Source organism: Pan paniscus, chromosome 7 (assembly GCF_029289425.2).
Source record: "Pan paniscus chromosome 7, NHGRI_mPanPan1-v2.0_pri, whole genome shotgun sequence".
Lineage (NCBI taxonomy): Eukaryota > Metazoa > Chordata > Mammalia > Primates > Hominidae > Pan > Pan paniscus.
Genome location: NC_073256.2, coordinates 81,259,496 through 81,272,097, shown reverse-complemented (window position 1 = coordinate 81,272,097; position 12,602 = coordinate 81,259,496). Strand labels below are relative to the sequence as shown.

General features: G+C 43.3%; 1 long non-coding RNA gene across 1 annotated transcript in view; it reads left to right on the top strand.

The window, feature by feature from the left end:
• The window catches only part of LOC130541755 (uncharacterized), a 37,178-nt gene extending 25,099 nt beyond the window's left edge, over nt 1-12,079 (top strand). The window contains exons 2-6 of the long non-coding RNA XR_008955859.2: nt 2,758-2,894; nt 4,503-6,200; nt 6,997-7,030; nt 9,970-10,281; nt 10,562-12,079. This is a non-coding gene — a long non-coding RNA (uncharacterized LOC130541755). The remainder of the gene's footprint in view (nt 1-2,757; nt 2,895-4,502; nt 6,201-6,996; nt 7,031-9,969; nt 10,282-10,561) is intronic.
• The last annotated feature ends 523 nt before the right edge of the window (nt 12,080-12,602 follow it).

Sequence of the window (12,602 nt, the reverse complement as noted above, 5' to 3'; positions counted from 1 at the left end):
GGTAAATTACAAATTAAAGAAATTTATTTCTTGTATTACGGAGGCTGAGAAATCCAAGGTCAAGGGGCTACATCTGGTGAGGGCTTTCTGCTGGTGGGGACTCTGTGCAGAGTCTCAAGGTAGTGCAGAGCATCGCACGGTGAGGGGCCGAGAGTGCTGGTTCTTGTCTCTCTTCTTCTTCCTATAAAGCCACCAGTCCTACTTCCATGATGCCCATTAATCCATGAATGGACAAGTCCATTCATGACAGCAGACCCCTCATGGCTCAGTTACCTCTTAAAGGCCCAACCTGATAATACTGCCAATTGGAGATTAAATTTTAACATGAGTTTTCGGAGGTGACAAATATTCAAATCTTAGCACCCTCTGAAGTTGCAAACACTGCTTCTTAAATTTTTTGCTGTTTTTTACTTTTTGCCAAGGGGTTTTTTGTTCCGTCATTGCTCTTTGAACTGAGTTAATTCTGGACCTAGTCAATAATGAGGGTCCACACTCCAGGACACACACTATGTAGCCTTCCCCGTTCTTTTTTTTTTGTTTTTTTTGGAGACGGAGCTCACTCTGTCGCCCAGACTGGAGTGCAGTGGCACGATCTCAGCTCACTACAACCTCTGCCTCCTGGGTACAAGCAATTTTCCTGCCTCAGCCTCCTGAGTAGCTGGGATTACAGGCGTCCGCCACCACGCTAGGCTAATTTTTTGTATTTTTAGTAGAGATGGGGTTTCACCATGTTGACCAGGCTGGTCTTAAACTCCTGACTCAAATGATCCTCCCGCCTTGGCCTCCCAAAGTGCTGGGATTACAGGAGTGAGCCACTGCACCTGGCTGTCTTCCCCGTTCTTCACCTAACAGCCTGAATTCTTAGCTCCTGTGGGTAATGACACCAACACTGTTCATTGTGTCACTTAATTCTCCTTTACAATAGTGTATGTTTCTGATCTTAAGAACGTGGGAATTATACTTTAAATTGAAAGTGTTCAAGGAGTGCTATAGTTGTGTTACTGGGAAAAGGTGCTAGTCCAGACCCCAGGAGAGGGTTCTTGGATCTCATGCAAGAAAGAATTTGAGGCAAGTCCATAAAGTGAAAGTAAGTTTATTAAGAAAGTAAAGGAATAAAAGAATGGGTACTTCATAGGCAGAGCAGCTTGAGTGCTGCAGGTTGCCCTTTTTTTTTTTTTTTTGAAATGGAGTCTCGCACTGTCGCCTGGGCTGGAGTTCAGTGGTGTGATCTTGGCTCACTGCAACCTCCGCCTCCCAGGTTCAAGTGATTCTCCTGCCTCACCCTCCTGAGTAGCTGGGATTACAGGCACCCACGACCACGCCCGGCTAATTTTTGTATTTTTAGTAGAGATGGGGTTTCACCGTGTTGGCCAGGCTGGTCTGAAACTCCTGACCTCAGGTGATCTGCCTGCCTCAGCCTCCCAACCTGCGAGATTACAGGTGTGAGCCACCGTGCCTGGCCCAGGTTGCCCATTTTTATGGTTATTTCTTTATTATATGTTAAACAAGGGGTGGATTACTTATGCCTCCCTTTTTAGGTCATATAGGGTGACTTCTTGTTGTTGCCATGGCATTTGTAAACTGTCATGGCGCTAGTGGGAGTATGCAGCAGTGAGGAGAGCAGAGGTCACTCTCATTGCCATCTTGGTTTTGGTGGGTTTTGGCCAGCTTCTTTACTGCAACCTGTTTTATCAGAAGGTCTTCACGACCTGTATCTTGTGCCGACCTCCTACCTTATCCTGTGACTTAGGATGTTTAACCCTCTGGGAATGTAGCCCAGTAGGTCTCAGCCTTAATTTACCCAGCCCATATTCAAGATGGAGTTGCTCTTGTTCGAACGCCTCTGACAGTTAGACTGATGATACAAATATTCTTGTAGTTTACTTTCATTAGCAGTAGTGATTGCCACTAACATTTTGTAGCAACTGTTTGCTTAGAAGATGTTGTCTGTCATAAGCACTGGTTGCCCCAGGAAAAAGTGGTAGGGGAAAGGAATCAGATCAGTGAAGTTGAAGGGATTAAATTAAAGCATCAATACGAGGGAGGTAAGGGTCACCAGAAAAAGATAGTCCTTGATAAAAGATCAAATTAAAATAAATCAGAGTCAGGATCTTGGAAATGAGGTTTCAAGAAGAAAGTCAGTGGTACAATCATTTGATTATTGGGTCCTTTTAAAAACTCTTATGCCATCTTCTTTTTGCAACCATAGAACAGTGGCTTAAAGCAGCAGTACTTGTGTTCTGTGGTCTACACAGAATACTTCTCTGGTTATTGTCTCAGCTCATCCTTGTTGTCAGTCTTCACAGTCTTCCTGCCCACTTGCTTAAACCATTATCCTTTAGTTCTCTGGAAAGAATGGACTTTCCCTCCTGGTTGTGAATGGGCCTTTCCCTCCTTGTTATAAATGGGCCCCTCCCTCCTGATGAAGTGCCCCTCCCTCCTGGTTGTGAATGGGCCCCTCTCTCCTGGTGATGAATGCACCCCTCTCTCCTGGTTGTGAATGGACCCCTCTGGCTATGAATGGGCTTCTCCCTGCTGGTTGTGAAAGGATCCCTCTCTCCTGGTTGTGAATGGGCTCCTCCCTCCTGTTGGAGGGCACCTCTCTCTTCACATCAGGAAGGCCATCGCCCGGCACTTTCCCTACCACAACATTTGCTACCCATTATTGTGAGCACAATATCTAGTGTCTACTTTCTCTTCCATGCATTCTGTGAGAGAAGGCATGATTTTGTTCTTGTTTACCTCTATATTCCCAAGGTCTGATCAAAGGATGGCACCCAATACATGTGCTGAATGACTGAGTAGGGGCAGAGTCCCTTCCTGGTCCTGAAACGTGGAAATTGATTATAGCACCATGCAGGAGTTTCCCCACCCAGTGAGGTGGGGCAGAAGAGGTGAGTTACTACTAGATTCAGGGTTTGGTGGGCCCCTGGGTAAGCACATCCCTTGCTCAGTGTCTTAGTGAGAATCAGGCCAGGGCTTATTTATTTAATCCTGGCATCATGGGTCATCCAAGCTGAATGGCCTTCTGCCATTGTCCTTGGTTCCTAGTCCACACTCTAGTACCTCATGGAGGCCTGACTTTCAATCCCATTCCCATTAGCTTTAAGCTTTGCCCAATTGTCTAGTTTATTTCAAATCTACCACCTCCCTCTACCCTGTCCCGTGTTGCTGCCACTTAGCTGTCTGAGCTTGGGAAAATTGCCTTACTACTCTAAATACATCTTTTTTATCTCTAAAATGAGAATGGTGGTATGCACATCCCATGTTTGCTGTGAGGGTATCCACATCCCATGTTTGCTGTGAGGGTTATATGAGTTCATGTATATAAAGTATTTGGCACAATACCTGAGACATAATATCTTTCCTGGAGACATGATTAATACTGCACCCATAGCTGAGCCTTCTCAAAGATCTAATATGAAAAATGTCTACGTCTTTGTGATCTGACGGGGTGAGCCTGGCATTTTCTTTTCTTTTCTTTTCTTTTTTGAGACAGGTTCTCACTCTGTCACCCAGGCCGGAGTGCAGTGGTGCAGTCTTAGCTTACCTCTGCCTCCTGGGCTCAAGTGATCCTTGCACCTCAGCCCCTTGACCGCTGTACTTGGCCCCCTGAACCCTGTACTCGGCCCCTTGACCTCTGTATTTGGCCTGCTGACCCCTGTACTTGGACCCCCATCCTCTGTACTCGGGCCCCTGTTCTCGGGGGTCGGGGGCTGAGGTGAGATTCTCACTTGGGGCTACAGGTGTGCATCACCGTGCCCAGATAAGTTTTGTATTTTTTGTAGAGATGGGGTTTCGCCATGTTGCCCAGGCTGGTGTCGAATTCCTGGGCTCAAGCGATCCACCTGCCTTGGCCTCCTAAAGTGCTGGGATTATAGGTGTGAGCCACCGTGCCCAGCTGAGCCTGGCATTTCTAAGCCTAAATCTGAACTAGCTGCTGTAGAGACTGCTCATTGTCCTGCAAAGTCCGTTCCCTCCTTCTTCCTTCAGTTAAAAAAACCCTATATACCTCTTAATTTCAGTGAGCACAGGCTGTCTGGCTAGGGACTATATTTCCCAACCTCTGGCCAGTGGGGGGTGAGCAGAAGTGAAATGTGGTACCTCCACTTTCTCCTTCCTCCTTTTGCAGGCCATGGTGGTGGTTAGCTAGCTTTGAAAATGGGTTTGTAAACAGCAACTTTTGGATACAGTGGGGACAAGAAGGTAGAAAGAATGTGGGTCCCTGCATGATCTCAGGGAGCAGAGCTGCTGACTCTCAGCACTGTCCATCATCAGGCTGTGTGAGAGAGAGAGAGGAAAAAAAGAGTTGTGTTTAGGAGTCTCTATGCTAAACAGCTGAGCCTGAAACTATTAATAACAAACCAGCCCAATAAGAAAATCTTTGAGTGTGAATGGGTCAGATTCAAGGAGAGAGAAGATGAAGCAGAGAGGAGGGCAAGAAAAACAATAGATGTATCTGATGCCTGTATTTCTTTTCTTTTCTTTTTTTTTGGAAACAGGGTCTCACTTTGTCACCCAGGCTGGAATGCAGTGGCACAATGTCGGTTCACTTCAACCTCAATCTCCCAGGCTCAACTGATCCTCCCACCTCAGTCTCCCAAGTAGCTGAAATTACAGGAGCCTACCACCACGTCTGGCTAATTTTTGTATTTTTAGTAGAGATGGGGTTTCACTATGTTGGCCAGGCTGGTTTTCAACTCCTGACCTTAGCCTCAGCCTCCCAAAGTGCCGGGATAAAAGGCGTGAGCCACCGCGCCTGGCCTGATGCCTGTGTGTCATTCTCTTCTTTTCTTTTATAGTCATGTTAACAAAAGGAGATGCACAGAATAGCAATTTTCAGTGAGACTCTACCGAATTGTTGTAGGGCTTGGTAAAAAGTCCCATGTGGGAGAACCTTGAGTGTCCAGTGAGATGAAACACAGATTACTGAACCAGTAATCTGTGTTTTTTATTGGGCAATACTAGTACAGACTTAACCTAGACACAAGACTGTTATAATTCTAGAAATTTACAGTATGATTGTTATAATAGCAGGTAGAAACCACGTTCCTTGGCGCTAGTATCGAGTACAGTTGAATAACTTTAAAGTGAAAGTTAAAATTTCCAATCTAGATTTTGTTATCATGGGGAAAATAATGATTGTGATTGAACAAATCAATGCTCGCATACAAAATTTTAGGTGGACTTTTCTGAGATCTTGTAGAAAAAAAATAAATTGGGTTTTTATTGTCTAACCACAGATAGAGTAGAGTTTTGTTTTCTGGATCTGTCTAGTAGATTACTAAGCTTCCTTGTCCAGTGTGAATAAATAAGTTTGTGGGGGCATGGGTGATGCAGACAGTTTTAGCAGGACTTGTGTATTTTACTGGGTATGAGAGTAGACTTAGCATAAAGTGCTTGCAATTTCTCTCCACAATTGCTGTGCTGACTGATTCATATTCTGGGAATTAATTTACTACTGAATTCCTGGTTGGTGTTAAGATAATGGCTTAACTTCTAATGATAAAGCTGAGAAAATAAGGACTTTCTTAACTGAAATGTGTCCTCCTCAGTCTTGTTCTTGTACCGTGCTCTGTCTCTCCATCCATCCTAAGCTCTCTCTAGTCACAACACTTACTCATTCTTCCATAAATAGACTTGTGCCCAAAAGGGGACAGACAAAAGAAGCATGGCAACATGTCTTACAGATTAGCTTTCTCTTTTCTTCCTCTGTCTTCTTTTTTCTGCAATTCTCAACTACTTCCCTGGCTTCAGGAATAATCTCTTATGATGATCATTCTCAAATCAGTTTCTCCAGCCTCTACCTTTCTTTTACATTTCAGTTCTCCATTCTCATTTTGTAGGTATCTCAAACACAACATATCTAAAATCAATTTAATTCCCTGCTATTCCCCTGCTCCTCCACCTTTCAATCCCTCTCCCACCCTGCTCCCACTCCTGAAATTCCATTTTCATGTAAAGGCTTCACCACCCGCCTCCTCACTCTACTCAACCTTTTGTAAAACCTCTCTCATCTCCATTTCCAGTTAGTTTCCAAGTCCAGTCAATTTTACATGATATCCTACATGGACTAGTTCACTGAGCTTAATTATTATTAGCAAACATTAACGCATATTGTGTTATTTCTACAGAAATCAGCAAAAGGTCCCGGGGTATCCTCTGTGTGGAAAATAACCATGATGCATCTTCAGTGTTGTGTGAGTTTTCATGACATACATGAGGGACACTTGGAAGCATGAGTGTTCTTCAAGGGAGATAGTTTGGAATGCTCCCCCACCTGGGCAGCTCCGGCACCTGGGCACCACCTGTGCAGAGGCACAGCGGGTGGTTCTGGGAGAGAAGTGGCAGTTCTTACTGCCCCAGAGAGAAATATGTCAGAATAGATAGAGGAGGGGAAATTGACCTGAATGTGCCAGTTATAATTTAGCAGAAGCCCACCTCTAAAGTAATTCACCTCCAAAGCTAATGGAGTGTTAACCGAGGGAAACATTTTTTTGTGTGTTCTTGAGCGTGACTACCATGAACTGAGTCACTGACTGAGGCAGCTGAGAGGGAGCAGGAAGGAGAGGCCTTGAAGTGGACCCTGCAGAAAAACTCAGAGCGAGGACAGGTCTGGCCTAAAGGTTGATCTTAACAGAACAAGAAGGTCTCTAGCCTGGTTAAGTTAATACAATCTTATGTAGGTTGGAGAGAAATAAGTGTTAGTGACAGAATTGATGCTCTGGAAGCTGTCGGAATCCTGTCCAGAAATGACAGGGAGCTTTTGTGGCTGAGTCAGCCAGTGACTGTAACTGACAGAGGGGACAGTAGGAAAGACAGCCTTAATGAAACCGGCTAACCAGAGTCTGTGAGAATAGACTTAGTTTCCCGGAAAGTGCTCGCAATTGCCCTCTACAAATGCTATGTTGACTATTTCTTTATCCAGTAATGAATTTAATACTAAATGTCTTGACAATTTTAAAATAATTTTAACCTTTTTTTTTTTTGAGACAGAGTCTCACTCTATCACCCAGGCTGGAGTGCAGTGGTGAGATCTCAGTTCACTTTACCTCCGCCTCCCGGGGCTCAAATAATCCTCCTAATGCAGCCTCCTGAGTAGCTGGGACCATAGGCATGTGCCACCATGCCCTGCTAATTTTTGTGTTTTTTATAGAGACAGGGTTTTGACATGTTTCCCAGACTGGTCTTAAACTCTTGGGCTCAAGTGATCCGCCTCCTTCAGCCTCCCAAAATGCTGGGATTACAGGCATGAGCCACCATGCTCAGCTATTTTAACTTTCAATGATTGGCAAAATTCTGTTTCTTACTTAGAATACCCCAGTACATCAACTTTACACAAACCTCAGGGATGATGGGTTGCTCAGTTACAGCTACCAAATGACTTGGCACCTGGAACCATCTAGTAGAACTTATGTCCTGGACTAAGGTGTTAAAATCTTAGTTAAGGAGGATTCTGTTGAGAATGTCATCACAAGAGAAATAGCAACTGAAAGCACACTATGTAGATTAGCATATATATATTTAAATCCAAGCTGGAAGGACTTAATATAAAACATGGGGTATTTAGGCATCTTTTTGTGACGACTAATACAAAATCATGTTCTAAAGCCTTATTTTTATACAAAACTTCTGTAGACATGATTTCATTTGATTATCATGGGAACCTAGTGGTGGGTGTTATTGTCAAAATCTTGTCTGCTTCCTGAGGCTGGGCTTCTTGGGCACGAGCAGGTGCCGTGGCAGGAATGGTGTCTGCAGTAGGAAGTCCACGTCCAAGGCAGTGGGGAGGGGTGGAGTGAAGGAGCTGCAGAAACTGAATGAATGAGCCAGGCCCAGACTCTTAAGGGATGTTCAAGTCAAAAAAAATCCACAGAGGATTTTGGAGAGTCCAGAAAAATCCAAGAGGGCTGGAGAGATGGCAGCTTCAATAATGGAGGGAGCCCACTAATGAATGAATGGTGGGGTCAGGTATGCGGGTTGTGTATGTCCAGCCTGACAGACCAGGGCTTCCTTGTCCTCACTGACAGATAAGACTCATGGAAGTTCCCCAGCTTAAATGAGTTTTCCAACTCACACAAAGCAGCAAAAGTGAAATTTGCATTGACTTAGGCTGATTCCTACATCAATTTTCATCAATTTTGCTTTCTCTCTCTCTCTCTCTATATATATATACACACACACACACACACACACATAAATACATGTATATACACACACATATATACACAAATTAGTTTTTATTTTATTTTTTTGAGGCAGGGTCTTGCTATTGCCCAGGCTGGAGTGTGGTGGCGTGATCACAGCTCACTGCCTCGAATTCCTGGGCTCAAGTGATCCTTCTGCCTCAGCCTCTTGAGTAGCTGGGACTACAGGTGCATACCACCACACCTGGCTAATTTTTGAATTTTGTAGAGACTTGCCCCAAACTCCTGGGCTAAAGCGATCCTCCAGCTTCAGCCTCCCAAAGTGCTGGGATTATAGGTGTGAGCCACCACGCCTGGCATGCTTTTAATATATTATATGATATTTTAAAATAGTTACTGATTTGTACTTTTGCACTTATTTAAATGTAAGAGTTTTGATCAAATAATCACCTTGTCCACAGGTTTTAAGTAAAATATCCTTGTAAATTTTAACTTCCTAACTGATGATTCTTAGCTAACATTTTGTAATTAGATCTGACCAAATATAAGTGAACAGTTGCATAAAATTTTAAGTTAGCAGCAGATATGTGAATTAACAATTGTAATCATAGTATCCCCGAGTCCTCCAGCCTTCCTATTTTTCTTTAACATCTGTTCCAAACAGCGTAACTGAAGCTTTCATCTCATCGCATGTTGTCTGTCTAGTGCCCTCCCCAGTACTTTCTAGGATTCTTGTTAGAGCTTCTATTCTCTCCTGCCTTTTTAACTCATAATTCGTATTAGCTCTTTTATTTCATTTTCTCCTCACCAATCTCCTGTCCTTTGGCTCCTGGCTTTTTCCTGCCCACATGACCCCAGATCGGCCCCAGTGCCTGCTTCCTCGTTGCCTCATGCACCACCGACAAGGCAATGCATACAACAGACTGTTAGGAAGGTTGTAGGGGCTGGGTGTGGTGGCTCATGCCTGTAATCCCAGCACTTTGGGAGTCCAAGGCAGGCAGATCACTTGAGGTCAGGAGTTTGAGACCAGCCTGGCCAACATGGTGAAACCTCATCTCTACTAAAAATACAAAAATTAGGCCGGGTGTGGTGGCTCATGCCTGTAATCCCAGCACTTTGGGAGGCCGAGTTCTTGAATTCCTGAGGCCAGGAGTTCAAGACCAGCCTGCCCAATGTGGTGAAACACCGTCTCTACTAAAATAAAATAAAAATAAAAAAATTAGCTGGGCGTGGTGGAAATGTGATATGAAGAACTGGTAAAAGCTTTGATTTTTGGAGAAAGAAAATCAAATTCTTGATGATCATTTTTTTTTCCCCTTTGGATATAGAGTCTCACTCTGTCACCTAGGCTGGAGTGCAGTGGCATGATCGTGACTCACTGCAACTTTGAACTCCTGGGCTCACGGGATCCTCCCACTTTAGCCGCTTGAGTAGGTAGGACTACAGACCACCTACCTGTAGCACCACCACACCTGGCTAATTTTTAAATTTTTTGTAGAGGCAGAGTCTTCTATATTGCCCAGACTGTGATCAAATTCTTAAGCAGTTTTTTTTCCTACTCACAGTTTGTTAGTGAAGGGGTGCAGTTTAAAATTTATTCTCCCCACTTCAAGAGTGATGATTGATTTTTATATTGCTGCTGCTTTTTCTTCCTCTTACATAATAATAATACAAATAATTATTTATTAGCATACTTCATAAATTCTTATCAAACATTTTACTGTGTATGGGCACAGAACTTAGAGCTATAGTTGCACCTACTCCATTTAACCTTTACAAACATCATGAGAAGTAACTACTGCTATTACACTCCATTTTCCAGTGGCTGGAGGTGAAGTTCAGAGATACGGTGTCTTTCCTGAGTTGTGCAGCTCATGCATGGAGGGATCAGGATGGGAACTGAAGCCTGCATGGCTCAAAGTCTTTGCTTTGAAGTGCTGCAAATATGGCTTCCTGAGGAGGACTGCCCTGGACTGCAAATTTGTATTACACAGACAATACCTTTTCCCAGTGCCTTCTTCTGGACTTATGTCTATGTATTTAGTAAATAACTTATGAGTTTGTTTTTAAAAAACCTATTGAGGGCTGGGCGTGGTGGCTCATGCCTGTAATCCAAGCACTTTGGGAGGCCGAGGTGGGCGGATCACGAGGTCAGGAGTTCGAGACCAACCCCCGTCTCTACTAAAAATATAAAAATTAGCTGGGTGTGGTGGCGGATGCCTGTAATCCCTGCTACTCAGGAGGCTGAGGCAGGAGAATCACTTGAACCTGGGAGGCAGAGGTTGCAGTGAGCCGAGATCGCGCTACTGCACTCTAGCCTGACAACAGAGCTAGACTCCATCTAAAAAAAAAAAACCTATTGAGCCCAGGTGCCTTGACTCATGCCTGTAATCCCAGCACTTTGGGAGGCCGAGGCGGGTGATCACTTGAGGTCAGTAGTTCGAGACCCACCTGGCCAACATAGTGAAACCCTGTCTCTACTAAGAATATAAAAATTAGCTGGGTATGGTGGCACACGCCTGTAATCCCAGCTACTCAGGAGGCTGAGGCAGGAGAATCACTTGAAGCCAGGAGGCGGAGGTTGCAGTGAGCCGAGATCGTGCCACTGCACTCCAGCCTGGGCGACAGAGTGACTCTGTCTCAAAAAAACAAAACAAAACAAAAAAGCAAAAAACAAAACAAAACAAAAAAAACCATTGAAATGTTTTACAGGGAGAGGAATAGGAGATTAAGGGGAAATGCTACTTGCTGGAGGCCAGTGGATAGGTAAAGAGGTTGGTTACAATGGCTCAGCAACCTCACTTGGTTTGCCTGGCCTGCAATTACTGGGAACATAGAATGAGGTAACTCATCATAGAGAACAACTGTTAAATGGACAAGGATGAGGGGAAAACATCTGTTGTACAAAATTACTTGTTGTGAAATACTTGTAATAAATTACTTGTTGTGAAATACTTGTAATAAATTTATAAAATAACCTTTGGGTAATGAAAACAAACTTTGTTGCAATGAAGCTTTCTTGGTAATGTAAAATTACTTGAAGTTATCTTTAATTTTATTTGGAACAGTTTTAAACGTTATTTGCCAAGCTTGCTGTTACTTGACACTTTTTGATGGTTTTCTGTATTTGCCTATTCCTATCTAGTTAGCATGTCCAGTGCCAGGATCCCTTTTCAGTAATTATGGTGCCTTAAATTCCTGAGGTAGCTTTAGAAAACAGACAAACAAACAAACAAACAAGCAACAAAAACAAAAAATGAAGGGCAGCTTTGGCTCCCAGGAATTTAGGGGTTGCCGCTGATGTAGTGGTGCCATGTAAGGAAGAATATGAAAATCTTTAACTTGCTTCTGAAGCAGACATCTAAAAAGGCTTATGTAAGAAAGAGACGGGGATAATGGTTCACAACTGTGGGAATGCACTTAATACCACTGAACCGTACTTAAAAATAGTTAAGATGGTAAATTTTATCTATGTTATGTTACCAAAATAAAAAAGAATAATAATTGGCAGGGGTTGGGGGAAGAAAAAAAGAAAAAAGAGAAAAACTGCAATCCTAATGTTGCCATTCTTACCTTCCCCTGTTATTCAGAGATGTTTCTCCTGGTAGACTTCTAGGAATGTCCAGCGCTCTGAGCCCTGGTGAATCTTGACTTTTAAAAACATCTTGATGCTCTAGTCCCCCTCATATCCAGGAAACACAGATAAAAGACATACACAGAATTACAGGAGTTCTCAGTGGAGGGAAGAGAGGGATACATGGAAGTATAAGATAAGGGTCATGTTCTCAAAAAGATGACAGTTGGGCTGGAAAAAGAATTTGCAAATGTACCCACACACTTACACATGTACAGCTAAGGTACCATACAAGGCCTTTAAGTGGTAAGTGGTTAATGCTGACTGTAAGGGTTTAGGAGGTGGGCAATGGTGAGAATCCCTGAGTACTAAGTCCGTGAGGGAAGAATTCATGAAAAAGATGAAACATGCGTTGGAGCTTCAAAGAGCAGTAAGAATCAGGATTGTTGTAGAATTCTTCACAATATGAGAGACAAATTATGGTTGTATCCAATAATGAGTTATCATTTTCTTCCTTAAGATAACTCCATTCTCCATCTTCATTGTTTTCATAAAAACATCTGTATTTCTTCATTTATGAATCATCCAATAACTCATTTCTGAGCACTATGTGACTTGCACACAGCCTGACTCTCTCGTGCATGCATTGGGGGTACACTGTGAACAAAATGGACAAAATTTCTGTCCCTACCGAGCTTACACTCTAGTGAGGGAGAAAGAAGATGAATAAAATACAGGAGTCAAATATAGTTCTAGTGATAACCGCAAAAACTCAAAGAGGAAAAAGATGTAAATTGCTGGGGAATATTGAACTAAGATAAGGTGGCCAGGGGAGGCCTCACTAAGAAGGTACATTTTGAATAAAGATATGGATAAAGTGA